At 34.3% G+C, this 16,570-nt stretch overlaps 2 pseudogenes; one reads left to right on the forward strand and one right to left on the reverse strand.

Annotated features, from left to right (window-relative positions):
• LOC102881541 overlaps positions 1-9,882 on the forward strand; it is a 59,707-nt pseudogene extending 49,825 nt beyond the window's left edge.
• A 6,103-nt stretch (positions 9,883-15,985) lies between these two features.
• LOC112478948 lies at positions 15,986-16,104 on the reverse strand (annotated as a pseudogene).
• Positions 16,105-16,570: the final 466 nt, after the last annotated feature.

Raw genomic sequence — 16,570 nt, forward strand, 5'->3', positions numbered from 1 at the left:
TTGTATTGTTGTACTTTTGTTATGTATTTATTACCAAATCAAAAGTTAGAGAAAATCCACGTCTATCGTACCTCTTTGCACTTAACAAATATTTATTGAATAAAATTAGCAGAGACACAGGGTGACAGTCTGCTGTGCCTTAGGGATTCGGATCTGAAGTTCCCTTATCAGTATGGAAATGGTGCCTGCCTGGGTGATCCTTGTGTAACTTACTCTGAATAAAGTAGACTTTCCCTATGGATGGCAAATTCTACCAGGCCTGGATAAGGACACCCTGACCATTTTATCCCCAGGACCCATCACAGAGTTGGCACTCAGATACATGCTGTATGAATGAATAAATCACTGAGTTCAGTAAGTGGAGCAGCTTTGGGGAATGAGACCCTTTCTGATGTGTTCTTCCCACAGAAAGTGGCAGTGGGGAGAGTACTACATTTTGAATAATTTACTTAACTAAATCATGACAAAAGATTTAAGGGGAAACCACTTAGTCTAATGTGCCCTCTTTTTTGTCTTTTGGAAAAGAAGAGATTCTGCCTTCTTTTGGGTTCTTTTTAAATAAATGCCCATGACACTATTGCTATTCTATAATTTGAAATGTTAGGTGGGTATAAGGCATTGGCTTTGTTTATCTTGTTTCTTATTTTAATTATTATATTCCACATATGAGTGAAATCATATGATTCTTGACTTCCCATCTAATGTATTTCACTTAGCATGATATTCTCAAGATCCATGAATGTTATCACAAATGTCAGTATTTCATCTTTTCTTATGGCCTTGTAGTATTCCATCATATATATGTATCACATTTTCTTTATCCTATCATTAATCAAAGGATACTTCCTTTGTTTCCTTGTATGGGCCACTGTGAATAATGCTGCAATGAACACAGCAGTACATATATCTTTACAAATAAATATTTTCAAATGTTTCAGGTACATACCCTGATACTAAAACCTTGCAAGGATAACACAAAAAATAAAACTACAGACCAATATCTCTGATGAATACAGATGCAAAAATCCTAAACAAAATACTAGCAAATTGAATACAACAATACATTAAAAAAAAATAATACACCATAATCAAGTGGGGTGTATTCCAGGGGTAAAAGGATGGTTCAACATATGCAAATCAATCAGTGTAATACACTACATTAACAAAATAAAGGATAAAAATTATATGAGCATATCTATAGATAAGGAAAAAGCACTTGGCAAAATACAACATCCATTTATGATTAAAACACTCAATAAAATAGGTATAGAAGGAAAGTCCTAGCCAGAGCAATCAGTCAAGAGAAAGAAATAAAAGACATCTAACTGGGAATGAAGAAGTAAAATTGTCACTTTTTGCAGACAGCATGATTCTTTATATAGAAAACCCCAAAGGACTACTAGAAAAAATAAACAAATACATCCCTCCAACATCTTAATTTTAGCCCCATGAGACCCATTTTGTACTTCTGACATCCAAAACTATAAGTTGATAAATTTATGTTTTTTAAGTCACTAAGTCTGTGGTAATTTGTTACAGTAGTTATTGGAAACTAATATAATTTGTTAAGTATAATTTTAGTTCACATAAAATATTTTAATAAATTTTAATATCTTTAAAATTGAAAGTAATTCTTTTTAAAGTTAATTGTTTTATTAATAAAGAACAAATCAATAAAATAATGATTATTAAATATTACATAATTATTACTCAAAATAATTTTGTCACAGAGAAGAGAGGAATATTAAAAGATGTCAAGTATGCTAGGTACCTCACAGCGCTGGTACTAAATTTGAAGAATTCTGTTGGCTCTTCCCCATTTTATCACGTTTATGTGCTATCTGCCCTGATTTATTAATTTTAAACCTCTACTGTCTCTATATTATCTTCTCCACTTATAATCATAACTGACTAGTTAAACACAATTTTAAAAAAATGTCAGTATATTATATCAATATACTTATACTACAGGAGGAAAGAGAAAAAGATAAATTGCTTTCACAACCTGTGCACTCACTATTATTTCTTCGAGGGCAGAGACCATGCTTTATTCATTCTTCCTTCTAGCATCTAACACAGTTTCTGGCATGTAATAGGACAATCAATAAAGTTTGATTAATAAGTGAACAAGAAAAAGTATTTTAAATGTCCCTATTCCCCAAATACCTCCTATATAACTCCTGGATGTCTTTCAATATTCTGCTTCAAAGCTATAGGTTTACCAAAATCTTCCTGGGTACCCTCACCACCCAGAACTTACGGTTTTTTTTCCCCCTTTAGATTCTTAGAGCCTATTTGTACCATCATAATGCTCTTATCATGGTTTGCCACATTTTAAATCTAATTATGTGTGATTTTATTTTCTCTGCTAGATTGTAAGCTCCTCGTGGTTAAGGGCATGCAGTTTATTCATACCTGTGGTCACTATAGAACCTACAGAATAATTTTCATATGTTATATGATAAATGAATCATCGTTCAATTTAAGTTGAAAGTGTGATCTCATCATTACTTATTTCATTTCTATCAATTCATGTTTTTAAAGGTATAAGAATGTCAAATATCCCTACATATTCTTTAAAATATATACATGTAAGATCATACCTTTACCTCATTACCTTCACTTATTTTAAACTATAATGCATCAAATAAAGAAATTTCCTCCAGGGAACTGATTCTCTGAGGTTTCAAGACACGTTACATACACTCGTTCATGGCCCTTGATAGAAATGAATTATTTTTTCTTCTTTCTTTATCAAAATTGAACAGTTTAAATGAGTCTCTTTGATGTGATGCATTTTCAATACATTTTCAAAACATTTCCTTCCTCCTTTTTATCTCTCTAGAGCCTCCCCTACCCCTGCCCACATTAGATTACTGCATGTCATATCCTTATTCTCTTCATCTAAGTGTCCTATTGAGGTTTATTAAGACTAAATGGTAATGACTTTAATAAAAAATTTGATGTGAAACTACCTTTATAATTTAGGAGTGTATCTCCCACAGTGTTTCCTGGAAACTCAAATAATTTGGGTGTCAACCTTTATTTTTCCATACAGAAAGGAAGCAGACAGGTAGAATTCCAGTCAAACTGTCTATATTTCTCCCTGCTTTCAAGGCACCCTAAATTCAAAGCCAGAGACACTAGTACGTGCTTGCAACACTAACACAGTTACTCTAAAGGGCCCCAGCGAACAGTTTCCCCAAAGTCTAATGCATGAGCATCAACAGAACAACTGTCAAAAGGAATAGTATCCAGCTCAACTCTCTATCACAAATAATCCACATTGCTGTATCTCAGTTAAACCAAGTCCAACATATTTTACAACAAGTGCATGCTAAGTTTTTATGAAATAGCCAAAGGAGCATGTAAAGCAAATATAAAAAGAACATTTGAAAAAAAATGAATTTGGAGAATACTGAGGAGAAGTTAAATCTTCTCTCAGATAAGGCTTCCTCTATGGAGAAAAATAGTCTCAATGTAATACAGAAAACATATCATGAACAATTAGAAAACCAATATATCTATCTTGTCACAAACTTTGTTTTAAATACATACAGTGGTAAAAGGTATGGTTTCATCGGCTATAAAGACTCTTATATTTCAGATGACATCTGTAGTTTTTTTTTTTTTTCCTAGCAAAACATATGAGAAATTTTAGACTTGAATTGTCTGTAAAGAAAACACCCCCACATCTTCTCCCTGTAATCAGAGTGGTAATGGAAGTAGTAACTCAGAGATAGTGAAAGAGTATATGCTATTAAAATATAGACTGTGGTTTGTGGGAGCCAGCTCATACTGGTCTGTAAATATTAAGAAATTCTATTAAACTTTTGGTATCTTGAAATTGTTCACAGTGAAAATATTTATACCATAGAAAGTATTTACGCATAATTATTTAGCACATGTTAATTTGTGGAGCATTATTTAGCCTGATAGGAGTTATTTTATAAACTTGGAAGGAAAAAGCATATATTTCACTAATTGAGATGAGTTTATTTCTAGTGAGCTCTCACTACACAGGTTTTACTACACAGATTAATAGTTGTTTTGCAATTGTTGTCATGTTGTTTCATGTGCCTGTTTTATTTCCTCAACAGCTTCTAAGGGCCTCAGAGTCAGGAATTATATTTTCTATTTTCTATTCTAATCTAAAGGACCTGTGTAATCTTACTACTAGCTATAAGAATACAATAAATGCTTAATTGATATCAGATAATTGGATACATTATTTTTTAAAAGTTACTAATATTCTCAAGGAGCAAATAAATATAATATTGTTTTGTGCGTCTTGAGTCAAAAACTTAGTTCCAAAAGCAATAATGTTAAGAAAAATGTACTTTATTATTGTATTAGATGCAAACATACAAAGTTACTCTTTGGTACAGATCATTCTCATTTACTAGGCAGTTCCCTTGAAGAAAGGCTATATTGACTTTTTGTCAGTTTTTATGCTGATCACCAAAGATGGTGCTTTGTTATATTTGTTTATCAATAAATGTTCATTAAATGACATATTAATTCTCTTTAGCCACAGCAAAAACAAGAGACCAAATGTTCCTAAGTGTACATGGGCCAGTTTCTGTTCTCATTATAGTTTCTAGTTGCTTACTACTAGATCAGAAAAATGTTAAGTTTGTAACATTTTTTTTATTCCGAAAGCTCTCTTTTTAGTTTTAATAACTTGCTGATTCTGTTGGGCTTCCTATGTAAATAACCACATCATCTGAAAATAAGAAATACTTTTCAGTCTATGTATATTTAAGCCAAGATCTCCAAACCTGTATTGTACAGTTGCAGTGCTATAGCATATTATATTGTTCTCCATCTTAAAAAATGCATCTAGGATAATGTTTGCTTAAAATGCTTTAGTAAATACTTTTTATTGAGTAAAAGTCCCTTTAGTTCATAATCTTCTGATAAGTTTTATTATAAAATTGATTTTGAACTTTATTACATATATGAAGTAATTATATTATTTTAATAATTTAGACCATTTATGTGTTAGGTTACATTGATACATTTTCTGATAATGAAACATCTATGCATTCCAGAAATAAATCCTAATTGGTCAGGATATATTGATTTTTAATATAATATTGTAGTCATTTTTCTAATAATTCACTTTAGGAATTGTTTTTAAGTAGAGTGATCCTACAATTTTGTTATCTTATATACGTTCTCAGACTTCATTAGCTTTCTATTCAAAACCAAACCCTACATCTTCTTTGCTAATAAAACTCCAATTTATTCAATGAAGCAATTTTCCTAACAGTTCAAGGGTATTGAATAATCTAAGCCAGCAGTTTTCCAGCCTTTTTTCTCAGGACATTTTACATTTGTATAAAGTACTGAGGACCCCAAAGAGCATTTATTTATGTGTGTTAAGTCTATAGAGAAATGTTTAGAACACAAAAACACATGAGCATACATTCCACAGTCACCAGATTATTAACATAATTATCATGTAGTCTGGAAACTATACTTGTGGAAAAAATATTTAAAAAAAAAAAAAACGAGAATGAGAGAGGCAAATAACATCTTAGTATTATGAAAATAGTGTTGACCTTTCAGATCCCCTAAAAAAGGGGAGAGTTCCTAGATCATACTTGGAGAACTGCTGATCAAAGTAAATCAAAACAGTCATGATCCTTGTTTTCTAAATAACATAGAGCTAGGTGTGCCCCTGTGATCTGAGTCTGGCTGACAGGACCTAAGCAGAAGTCAACTAAAAGACGGTTCTGGAAGAACTCTGGTTTTCCTGATGAAAACAAGCAGAGGAACATGCCTAGCTTTCCCTTTCTCCCTTTTCAAGGTCTCGAAGGTGATTATGGTATGTGGAGCTGCCCAGCCCACTTCCAAAGATGCAATGTCCAGGATCAGGAAGAAAACCAACTTGCTATGATGACAAGAGTGGAAAGATAAAAACGGCCTGTCTCATGTCATCATTAAGTAGCCGAGTGACTATAAGAAAATCATACCTCTGGATGTCTTGTTAGGAGGGAAAGCAAATCCCTATTTATTTAAAGTATTCTAAGTTTGTTTTTCTGCTACTTATCGCTAAACATTCTCTCATTTGATCCATTGTCCTTAACCAGCTTAAGAATCAAAGTTTTACTAGGAATAAACTGTAGAAGTTAGAAATGAGTTTTTGTTGGAAAGTTTGGTTGATAATACATATTAGATGTTATACATAAAACTGTCTGGATCTGGAGTCTTTGCATATGGTGTCTCTTACAAGGTTTGCCCCTTAATATTCTTACCATTTTAACTTCTTCAATAGTTTTGATATATTCATGAGTTCATTTCTTCTCATACAAGCTTTGATGTACATTTTGGAAGAAATGTTTTCATTTAACCTAGTTTTCAAATCCGTTGCTGTTCTCAATACTTTTTGTCATATTTCTTTGAACCTTATTATGTCTGGCATGTTTCTTATAACCTCATTTCGTTAGTTCTCTGTAAAAAATTCTGCATTTTGTTTATTTACATCTTTCCTTTTTCTTCATCTGTCTTCCCATAAGGTTGCCTAAGCTATGACACTTTTTAAAAAAATGAATTTTCAATTTTCTCTATCTGTTCCACATTTCTCTCTCTCTCCCCGCCCCTCACCCCACCCCTCTACTCGCCTTTTAGTCTATTCGATTACTATTTTCTTATTTCTGGGGTTAAACATTTGGCTCTTTTGTTTTCAATCTTTCTGAAGCTTAAGCTAAAAATTTCTCTCTACATACTGTTTTAGCTGTGTCTCATAACTTTTAGCATATAATGTTTTTAATATTATTCAACTTAAATATTTTAAATTTCCCATTTTCTTCAACTCCAAAATTAGTGGGTTTTTTTTCAATTTCCAGATACATAATCTTTTGGAAGATTATGTAAGATTATGTTATCACTTTTTTATGTCCAGTTTTATTATGTTATAGATAAAAATATCATATAATATTTTTGTCGTTGTTTGAGACTTTACCTACAAACTTAAACATGGTCACCTTTTTGACTAGACCATATGTGCTTGAAATGAATACACATTTATTTGGCATAAGGGTTTTTATTAGTTTGATTTATAATTACTCCCCTATATTTTCTTTTTAATGACATTTTTCTGGTATATCTTTTTCCATATATTTATTTACAGAGATATACTGAATACACAATTTCACTGTATAGAGAATGGCCAAACATGAAAATTAATATTTGACCAAGATTGAGGCAAAAATCAAATGTCCAAATAATAAATGTAATAATTTAATATTTATACCCAAAATGCCTCTATTACAATTATTTAATGGTCAGCTTTGAAAAGTGAAATGTTTGATGTCAGAACAATTTCTCAGCACTATTAGTGGCTAGATTGCCCTTACAATCACAATACTGCATACTTGAGATACTGAAATAGATGCTTCTCTGAGGCTATAGAGAAGCAAGAGTGTCCAATGGCAGAATTTTTCAGCTGTTGGTAAAATTATCAACAAGTTATTTTACCAAAGTAAAAATTCATCACATTTTCAAATCCAGCTTTAGACAAAGTGGTAGTGTAATATAATTTGTGCAATTCTACAACATAGACTTTGTGGGTTTTTCTAATAAAATTTCTAAGTATTTAAAAATCTATATTTAATATTGTTGCATATAAAATGTAGGTATATAGATAGATGATCAATCGATCAATCAATAAATAGATAAAAATTAAAATTAATTCTGAATCTTCCCTAGAATAATATGACAAGAATACCTGCGCAGCTGGAATCATGAAGAAATAAGATACTATCAAGGCCAAGAAATGTAGACAAACTACTTTTTATGTAAACAACAATTTATTGTTAATAAGTTCTGTCAAGCTAGAATGCATTTCCCTCAAGCAATCTTTTAGATATGTAAAACCAGATATTTCATCTTGTTTGAAAATCTTATATAAATATAAATCAAGGCAGCTCCAAAATCACTTTTATGTCATAATAGAATTTTCACTCCAAGTTACATTCAGAGTTTCAAAGTAAATAATTAGATTTAATAATAAATTTAGATGACACACCTTGTGGTATGTCTCAAATTGTTTTCCTGGATATACACAAAAGTAACTTACACCACCACATGATCATTATCCCTGCACAAGTTCTGAATAATATTGTCAGAATAATATTGAGGTGAGCAGTCAGTTATTTGCACTTTTAAAGTCTGACACAAAACCCAATGTCAAATAACAGATTTTGAAAAAAATATGTGGAAGCTAAAGCTTAAGTTCATTTTTCATTTTCAACCTCTCTTCATCCTATTATTTTAAATTTGTTTCTCCTGATAAACATATTGCTGGATCATACTTAACATCTAATATGGGAGTCTCTGCTTCTTGATTATTGACTCTAACCTACATTTGTTTATTGTAATTACTGCTTTATTGAGATTTATTTTTGATAGCTTATTTCTTATTTTCTATTACCTTTAGTTTTTGTATCTATTTTTCTTCTTTCCTCCCTCCCTTTAGAGATAACATTTTTTTTTACTGACATTTGAGTTATGCATTTGATTTGCAGTCTTATGATGGTTATTGATAACTTATTGATCACTCACATTTGCATTTATTCTCCCCATAGTTTGATGAGCTGTCTCCTCACACAAAATAAGTATCTTTGCATACTCTCACCTCCTTCTTTTTCCACCCACATTCACACCCCTCCCCCGCCACCTCAAGCCCACATATGACTTCGTGAATTTTTACTCTTATTCTAGACTCCTATACCTGGATTTGACCCTTTCAAGTCTATCTTCCATGTATTCTCATCTTATCTATTCCTAAATGGTCCTAATGCCTTTGTGAGAATTCCTCAACCTAACTTTCCAAGTCACTAACCTTTTATTTGGCTTTATTCATCCTTCTTAGTGCTTTTTTAAAAAATTATTTTATTGAGCCCTACCGTAGATGGCGAACCCGGGACTACAAGCGTGGGCTTCATCGGCGCAGGGCAGCTAGCCTAGGCCCGGGCGCGGAGCTTCACAGCCGCAGGCATCCTGTCGGCTCACAAGATGATAGCCAGCTCTCCAGAAATGGACCTGTCTGTGGTGTCTGCGCTCAAGAAGATGAGGATGAACCTGACCCAGAGCAACAAGAAGATAGTGAGGAACAGCGACGTCCTGTTCCTGGCCATGAAGCTGCACATCATCCCCTTCATCCTGGACGGGATCGGTGCCGGTGTCCCGCCCAGGCACTTTGGAGTCTCTTGAACAGCCGGTGTCACCATCAGTTCAGTAGAGAAGAAGCTGACAGCGTTCCAGCCGGCCCCCAAGGTGATTCACTGCATGACCTACACACCTGTGCTGGTACAGGAGGGTGCCACAAGCACCCACGCCCTGGTGGAGGATGGGCAGCTCCTGGAGCAGCTCATGAGCAGCATGGGCTTTTCTGCACTGAGGTGGCGGAGGACCTGATTGATGGTGCCACAGGGATTAGTAGCAGTGGGCCTGCCTGTGTGTTTATGGCCCTGGACCCGCAGGCTGATGGCAGGGTGAAGATGGGCCTGCCATGGCACTTGGCTGTCCCATTTGGGGCACGACTTGCTAGGGGCTGCCAAGATGGTGCTGGACTCAGAGCAGCGTCTAGGCCAGCTCAAGGACAATGTCTGCTCCCCCGGAGGGACCACCATCCATGCCCTCCACTTCCTAGGGAGTGGAGGCTCTCTGCTCATCAATGCAGTCGAGGCCTCCTGCATCCAAACATGAGAGCTACAGTCCATGGCTGAGCATGGAAAGATCTCCCCAGCTGCCCTCACGAAGACTCTCTTGGACAGAGTGAAGCTGGAATCCCCCACAGTGTCCACACTGACCCCCTGCAGCTCAGGGAAGCTCCTCACAAGAAGCCCGACTCTGGGCGGCAATCAGGACTGAGGCAGCCTCTGTCCCTGCTCTGTGACCAAAGTCCTCACCGGAGGGGGCCGTGCAGGGTAAGGGCAGGTGCTTGATACAAAACTTCCCTAAGTCTTTTCAGACCAAGCAGTTCTCGCTTCTCCTCCTGTTCCATGCTGGAAGATGCTCTCACCGGGTGGTTGATGCTAGAAGCCAGATTCCCTTGCACGCCTCCCCTGTCAGAGGCCCAGCTCAGCTGGGGAGGTCTGAGGAGAACCTTCAACTAGTGTTCTCCGGTTGGAGCCAGAAGTAGGGTCAATTTGATGCCACCTCATGACAAGGGCATTTCTCTTTGAATTGAAAGTGAGCAACTTAGAATTATCACAGTTAATCAGAAATGCATGAGATGAGACTATGCTCTTATTTAAGTCTTGCTTCATAGGTGCACCATTGAGAAAGCATTAGTTGGTGCTGCTAAGTTTAGTTGCTTAAATAAAGTTTTATTTTTCATTTAAAAAATTATTTTATTGAGATAGAATGCACATACCATACAATTTACCCTTTTACAGTGTACAATTTAATGGTTTTAAGTATGTGTGCAGTTGTGCATTCATCACCACATCAATTTTAAGACATTTTCATCACCCCCCCAAAAAAATTCCATGCCTCTTAGCAGTCACTCTCAATTTCCCTCCAACTTTCTCAGCCCTTTGCAACCACTGATGTACTTTCTATCTCTATAGGTTTGCCTAATCTGCCATTTCATGTCAATGGAATCATATAATATGTGGTCTTTCATGACTGGCTTCTTTTACTTTGTATAATGTTTTTAATATCCATGTACAAGTTTTGCGTAGGCACATGTTTCTGTTTTTCTTGCACATATACCTAGGAGTAGAATTGCTGGGTTATATGCAAACTCCACATTTAAATAAGGTATCAAACTTTTTTTCCAAAGTTACTGCACCGTTTACATTCCCATCAACTAAGTATAATGATTCCAATTTCTCCACATCTTTATGAACACTTACTATTATCTATCTTTTTGATTATAGCCATTATAGTGGTTGTGAATTAGTATCTTACAATTTTAATTTGCATTTTCTTGTTGTCCAATGATGTTGAACTTTCTTCATTTGTATACCTTCTTTGAAGAAATGTCTATTTAGATCCTTTACCCGTTTTTTAATGGGTTGTCTTTGCTTGTTGTTTTAAGAGTTCTTTACATGTTCTATTACGTGTATGATTTCATTATCGGATATACATTTTGCAACAATTTTCTTCCATCCTGTAATTTTCTATTCACTTTTTTGATGCTGTACTTTAACATGATAAAAATGAATAAATATTTATTAGATAAACTCATTAAGTCATGAATCCATTTAATTATTTTTTATTGCAATTAATGCATTCTTCATTTATAAGCTACTGTTTTCTTGTGGGTTTATATTCCTCTAGCTAACCAGTCAGCTACATTGACTGGTTATTAGTCACTTAAGGGAGGAACTAAATATGGCACAAAATTTCACACCTATGGTGAGTTAGGGTGTGGATATGTGGGACCCACCTCAAAGAATAAAGTCTCTGCTCTTACAATCTACTCAACTACCTATGGTCCACACTCTCCCCACTCAGCTTATTCATCTACCTCTGGTCTTCAGTCTCTTGCCACACACTATCCTCACAAAGTTACTCTGTCTCAAGCAAAAAATTCCCATTCCTTGAGCAATATGATATTTTTTTAGATTCTATTTTGCTTAAGTTCAAAAACAATATCACACTTTTCGTTGAATTGATATCTTCCTGGTATATCTTTTTTGATCCCTAGCATTGTTCTTTGCCTTGAGCTGCTTCTCTCAGTTAAAATCACTTAGAAGAAGAAAGTATATATTTAATTAATTTAAATTAGTTTACTTCTAGTGAGCTCTCACTACAGAGATTTTACTACACAGGTTAATAGTTTCGCAATTGTTATCATGTTGTTTTGTGTTTCTATGTGTTCAAGATAGGAGGAGAGGGACCTGCCAGTTAGAATCTCAGGTTGTCTCCCACTACAGTAGTTGATAGATGAGTTTCAGGGTTGTAATTACATACTGATAAAACTGACTTAGTAACATCCTGGGGTTTACAAGCATGGAGTTAAATCTCCCCCTTCGTATAGATTGTACTTGGCTATTTCTATACATACTTAACATGGCAGAATGGTTTTCATTCATTGTAAAAGCCTTCATGTGGAAGGCATTCATCATTGGAATCCTTCATATGTTATTTCTGCAATCATTTTCATCTGCCATAAAGTGAACTAAGAATCTAAGCTAAATTATAATCTGAACAGATTGAAAATGGAAACCATTTGGTTGTTCCACCCTAAATCATAATCTGTATTTTTTATTCAAATGACCTAAATTTCTTAATTTAGTTAACATAGAACCAAATCTTTACATTTTCAAAAACCATGAAATTATAATAACATAAAAATTTCAAATAATCTACACAGTAAATAAGTTATTTTTTCTGTCTAGTTCCAGATCTAAACACCAATATAAGCTGGTAATGCTGGTTTGTTAGTTGATTGTTCATGAACTCAATACATTTTTATTGAGCCAGAAATTCTTCCAAGTTCTAAAGATTTGACAATGTATAAGACAGTTAGAAGATTCCTTTCTCATGGAGCTTACATTTGAATGGGAGAGACAGACACTTAGCAAGTAAATAAATAAATGAGATAATTTCTGATCATGATTATGATGATAAAGAGTAGAAAACAACAAAACGATATATTGGTTTGGGTAGGCAGTAGGGTGAGTGGCATGAGACAAAATGCTCTAGGAAAAAGCTCTCTAAAAATGAGATATTACAGTTAAAATTTAAATAAGGAGTCAGTATGTAAAGACCTGAGGAAAAAACATTCCAAGCAGTAGGAAAGGCAAGAACAAAAAGTAAGGAAATCACAAAAGCAAACAAAGACTTAAAACTTGATTGAATTCAGTGATTATGTTTTAGTTACAGAACACTGCAGAGGGCATAGCCATAGGTGGTTGTAGGCTGGAACAATCTGTATTTATGCCTATTGCCTCAGCTCACCCATTTACTCTTAAAATGTTTCAGTTTCAAGAAGAAATGATGTGGTCAATCTGCTTATAAATTTGAGATAATTGTAGCTATTTATAAGATGACATTAGAAAATTTAAATATTAATTTTACTAGACATTAAACTCAGAACTCAGAAAACTGCTTTCACTCATTACAATCAATTGTCTTAGAAAAATTCTTTGAATTCAAAACAATCCATTTTATTATCTTTGCTTATGATTCTTATACTCTCCTCTGTTAATTATCTATGTATTCTAAATGCAAAAAAAAAAAACAACTAAATACAAAAAAATTAAATGCCTCATAGTATTAGGTTTCTTTCATTATCGTTAATTTCCTCTTAGTCTTTGTAATGTACTTGGAAAGTAGGTCTATGCAAGTAACAGTGATTGATTAGACTTTCACCATGTTCCTTCATGTGTGCCCATCCATGGGTTTATTTTCCACTAGTCGACACACAGAAGTCCTGCCTGATCTGAAGCCAGTTTGAAGGCTGACACCACAGATGCCCAGGACTGGACATGGAGACCAAGAGTTAAAAAGTAGAATGTTTGTCCAGCATAAATGTGCTAAAGGATCACTCTTTCATAACAGAAGCATATATTTTATGACCAATTTTATAAGTTTTTAAAGTTCTCTTAAACCATGCTTTTTAGGAGCAAAACATTGTGACATATATATACTTTTAAATCAGTCATATGTGTATATATATAGATACACACACATATACATAAAATACATATTAAAAATATATAAATATGTAAAATATAAATATATAATATAAATATATAAATATAAATAAAAGTATAAAATGTATGAATATATAAAATATATTTAATATATTTTTCATATATAAAATGCATTATATTTATATGTATGCAGTTTCTATCAGACCCCAGGTGTAATAAAAAATAAATGACTTGCTTAATTACTTTTATATTTGAAATACTCAACAACTGTTAGAAACTAAAAAAAGGAAAATCATAAATGCTAGAGTACATGGGTCAAATAGGGGATGTGGACAAAAGTAAGTGTTTCTTGTGGCACTTGAGGTTTGATTTGTATCAGCAGCCAAAATATTATCCACATTAAAATTATTTATCTTCTTTTTATTCTCAGAAAATTCAAGAAATTCAAAGGCACTCAAATGTATACTTGGCTCAAAGAGCCCAGGAGTAGAAATAAGGCAAAATCACATAATTTTATATCCTTTTAACACTCCCTTTGTGCAAATGCTGGATATTCAGAAGTTAACTTGTAAATAAGAAGCTGTAATTCATCTAACAACATACTCTGTTTGTCCAAGGGCTAATATTATCTTAGTTTGCATCTATTGAAGTACACTCATCAAAATAAGAATTTCTTGAATTCTGTGTACCACTCATTAAGAGAAACATGTACACACAAAAAAATTACTTGCATGGAGATTTAAAAACATAGTATTCGAAATTTTGAAAATATATTATACTGGAAATATAGCGAGTCTCTAAAATTCATCCTTCAAATTGTTCAGCATCTACCATATACCAGACATTCTGGTTATCATGCTTAGGAAATTCAATACAATTCACACAGAGCTTACATATGAAGAAATTAAGAATCTTCCAGAGGAAATCAAAATTGTCTGAAACTATATGAAAAGCTATATATGAAAGAGGAATTAAATTTATTATGCATTGTCCTAGAAAGGAAAATAAACATTAATCAAAGTAAGCCAGGGTTGGTAGGAGGTAGAAGAGAAGATAAGCCTGCCTTTCACTTTCAATATCAAGGATTTCATCACCTGTGTGGAAAAAAGTTTTATTCATTTATTCAACACATACTTATTGGACAATTATACATTAATTTTCTTGGTATATACCAGGAAAAAATTAGTATTCTCACATTTGAGAACCATCTGATTCTTATTTTTAAAATAACTTCTTGGTTCCTACCAATAAGCATCTGGTACTAGCCATAATTATTAGGCTGTGGGTGGTACAGAAGCATATATTTTATGACCAATTTTATACAAGCTTCCTACTATGAATTCATTTTCTTGAGAACGAAAACATTAAAATAAGGCACATTACCCGTAATTGCGTTGTCCACATTAGAAGTTTCCATTTTAAAGTGTCAAAGGTACACCCAAAATGATTTTTCTAAAGTCAAAATGCTACTTGAACACTGAGGAGTCTAGCTCTAGGCCCAGATCCTATGGGTACTTTTGATCTTTCAGGCCCAAGCACAGGCAATTAATTACAAGGCTTTCCCTGACAGCCCTCATAGGGATGGGGGTGTGGAGGAATGACTCAGCCCCCTACCATCTCCATGGCCAAACACGCTCATACACTCATTTACATACCTGCATTCCTAGCCCAAGCTCTTGCATTTGGAGGCCTCCATACTGAAAGCCTGAGCTGAGGCATTTTTTCTACTTTGACTCAGTATTTTTCTATTCCTAGATTTTCTCCCACTCTCTTCCCAGGGAGTCGTTTGTGTGAGTCTCCTCCTCAGCAGTGAGATAATTCCCCCATCTGAGCTGCGTCCCGCTGACCCTCCCCCTGTGTTGTTCTCGGGGGAAGAATGGAACACTAGGGAATCTTCTCTTCCTGACTTTTGCTTGTATTGTTGCAGTAAGTGAATAAAGGCTCTACTGTTATTCTCACTTTGGTTCATTGTCCTAACTGACCATGTTAACACCTGATTGCATGACAGCTACTAAAATGGCTTTTGGACACTATATCTACCTTGAAAGTTGTACATGAGAAGAGACTACCAACATTCCTTCTCCAAGAACTAGAAAGGGAATTGTAACATTGCCATCATGGCACATGTTACTTGCTGCTATGAATGAAAATTAGTAAATACAAAACATCAAACAAGAATTTCGGCACAATCCAGATTTTCTCAGAAGCATCTGTGAGCCAACCAGGTTAATCGAATAAAAATATTTCTATAATTAATTAAGAATATCCTTCTAATTTTTTTTTTTTTTTTTTTATGCAAGGCAACCCTTGGTTGACCTCACAGACTGCAAGGACCTTTTCAGCTTACAATCCCTTATTTTTTACGCCTACAGCACCTGGTCTTCCTAGGTGGTGTCCCATCCAAGTACTAACCAGGCCCGACCCTGCTTAGCTTCCAAGATCAGACAGGATCGAGCTTGTTCAGGATGGCATGGCAGTAGACCTTTCTGATCTTCTTAAGCCCTGCTCAGATTATACCATCTACTCTCCTCCATACCTAATTTATATGACATTGCTACCCCACAGATGTAGATAATCTATCCATCTCATGCTACTTTATTATATTTTCCTCAGATTTCAACCATCACATTTGCTTTGCTACTTTCTTTACAATAGTTATTTATGCACATCTCTGTCTCTATAGATGACAAACCCCCAGCACACAACTTTGCATTCATTATCACACCCAAACCATATTAACTATCACTATGTTTTGATTATAATAGCACTCAACAAACATTTGTTAAACTGAATCATTAATTTGGGTTAGAAAATTGTTAGAGAAATTCATCAGCTTTACATAAATTATGTAGCTTTAAAGGTAAGCCTCACCCAGGAACTCTTCTCCTAGAGCAGCTAGTTAAGGCCTTTTTTTTTTTAATGTACTTTTTATTTTGAGATAATATTAT

This window comes from Pteropus alecto, unplaced genomic scaffold, assembly GCF_000325575.1.
Source record: "Pteropus alecto unplaced genomic scaffold, ASM32557v1 scaffold63, whole genome shotgun sequence".
Lineage (NCBI taxonomy): Eukaryota > Metazoa > Chordata > Mammalia > Chiroptera > Pteropodidae > Pteropus > Pteropus alecto.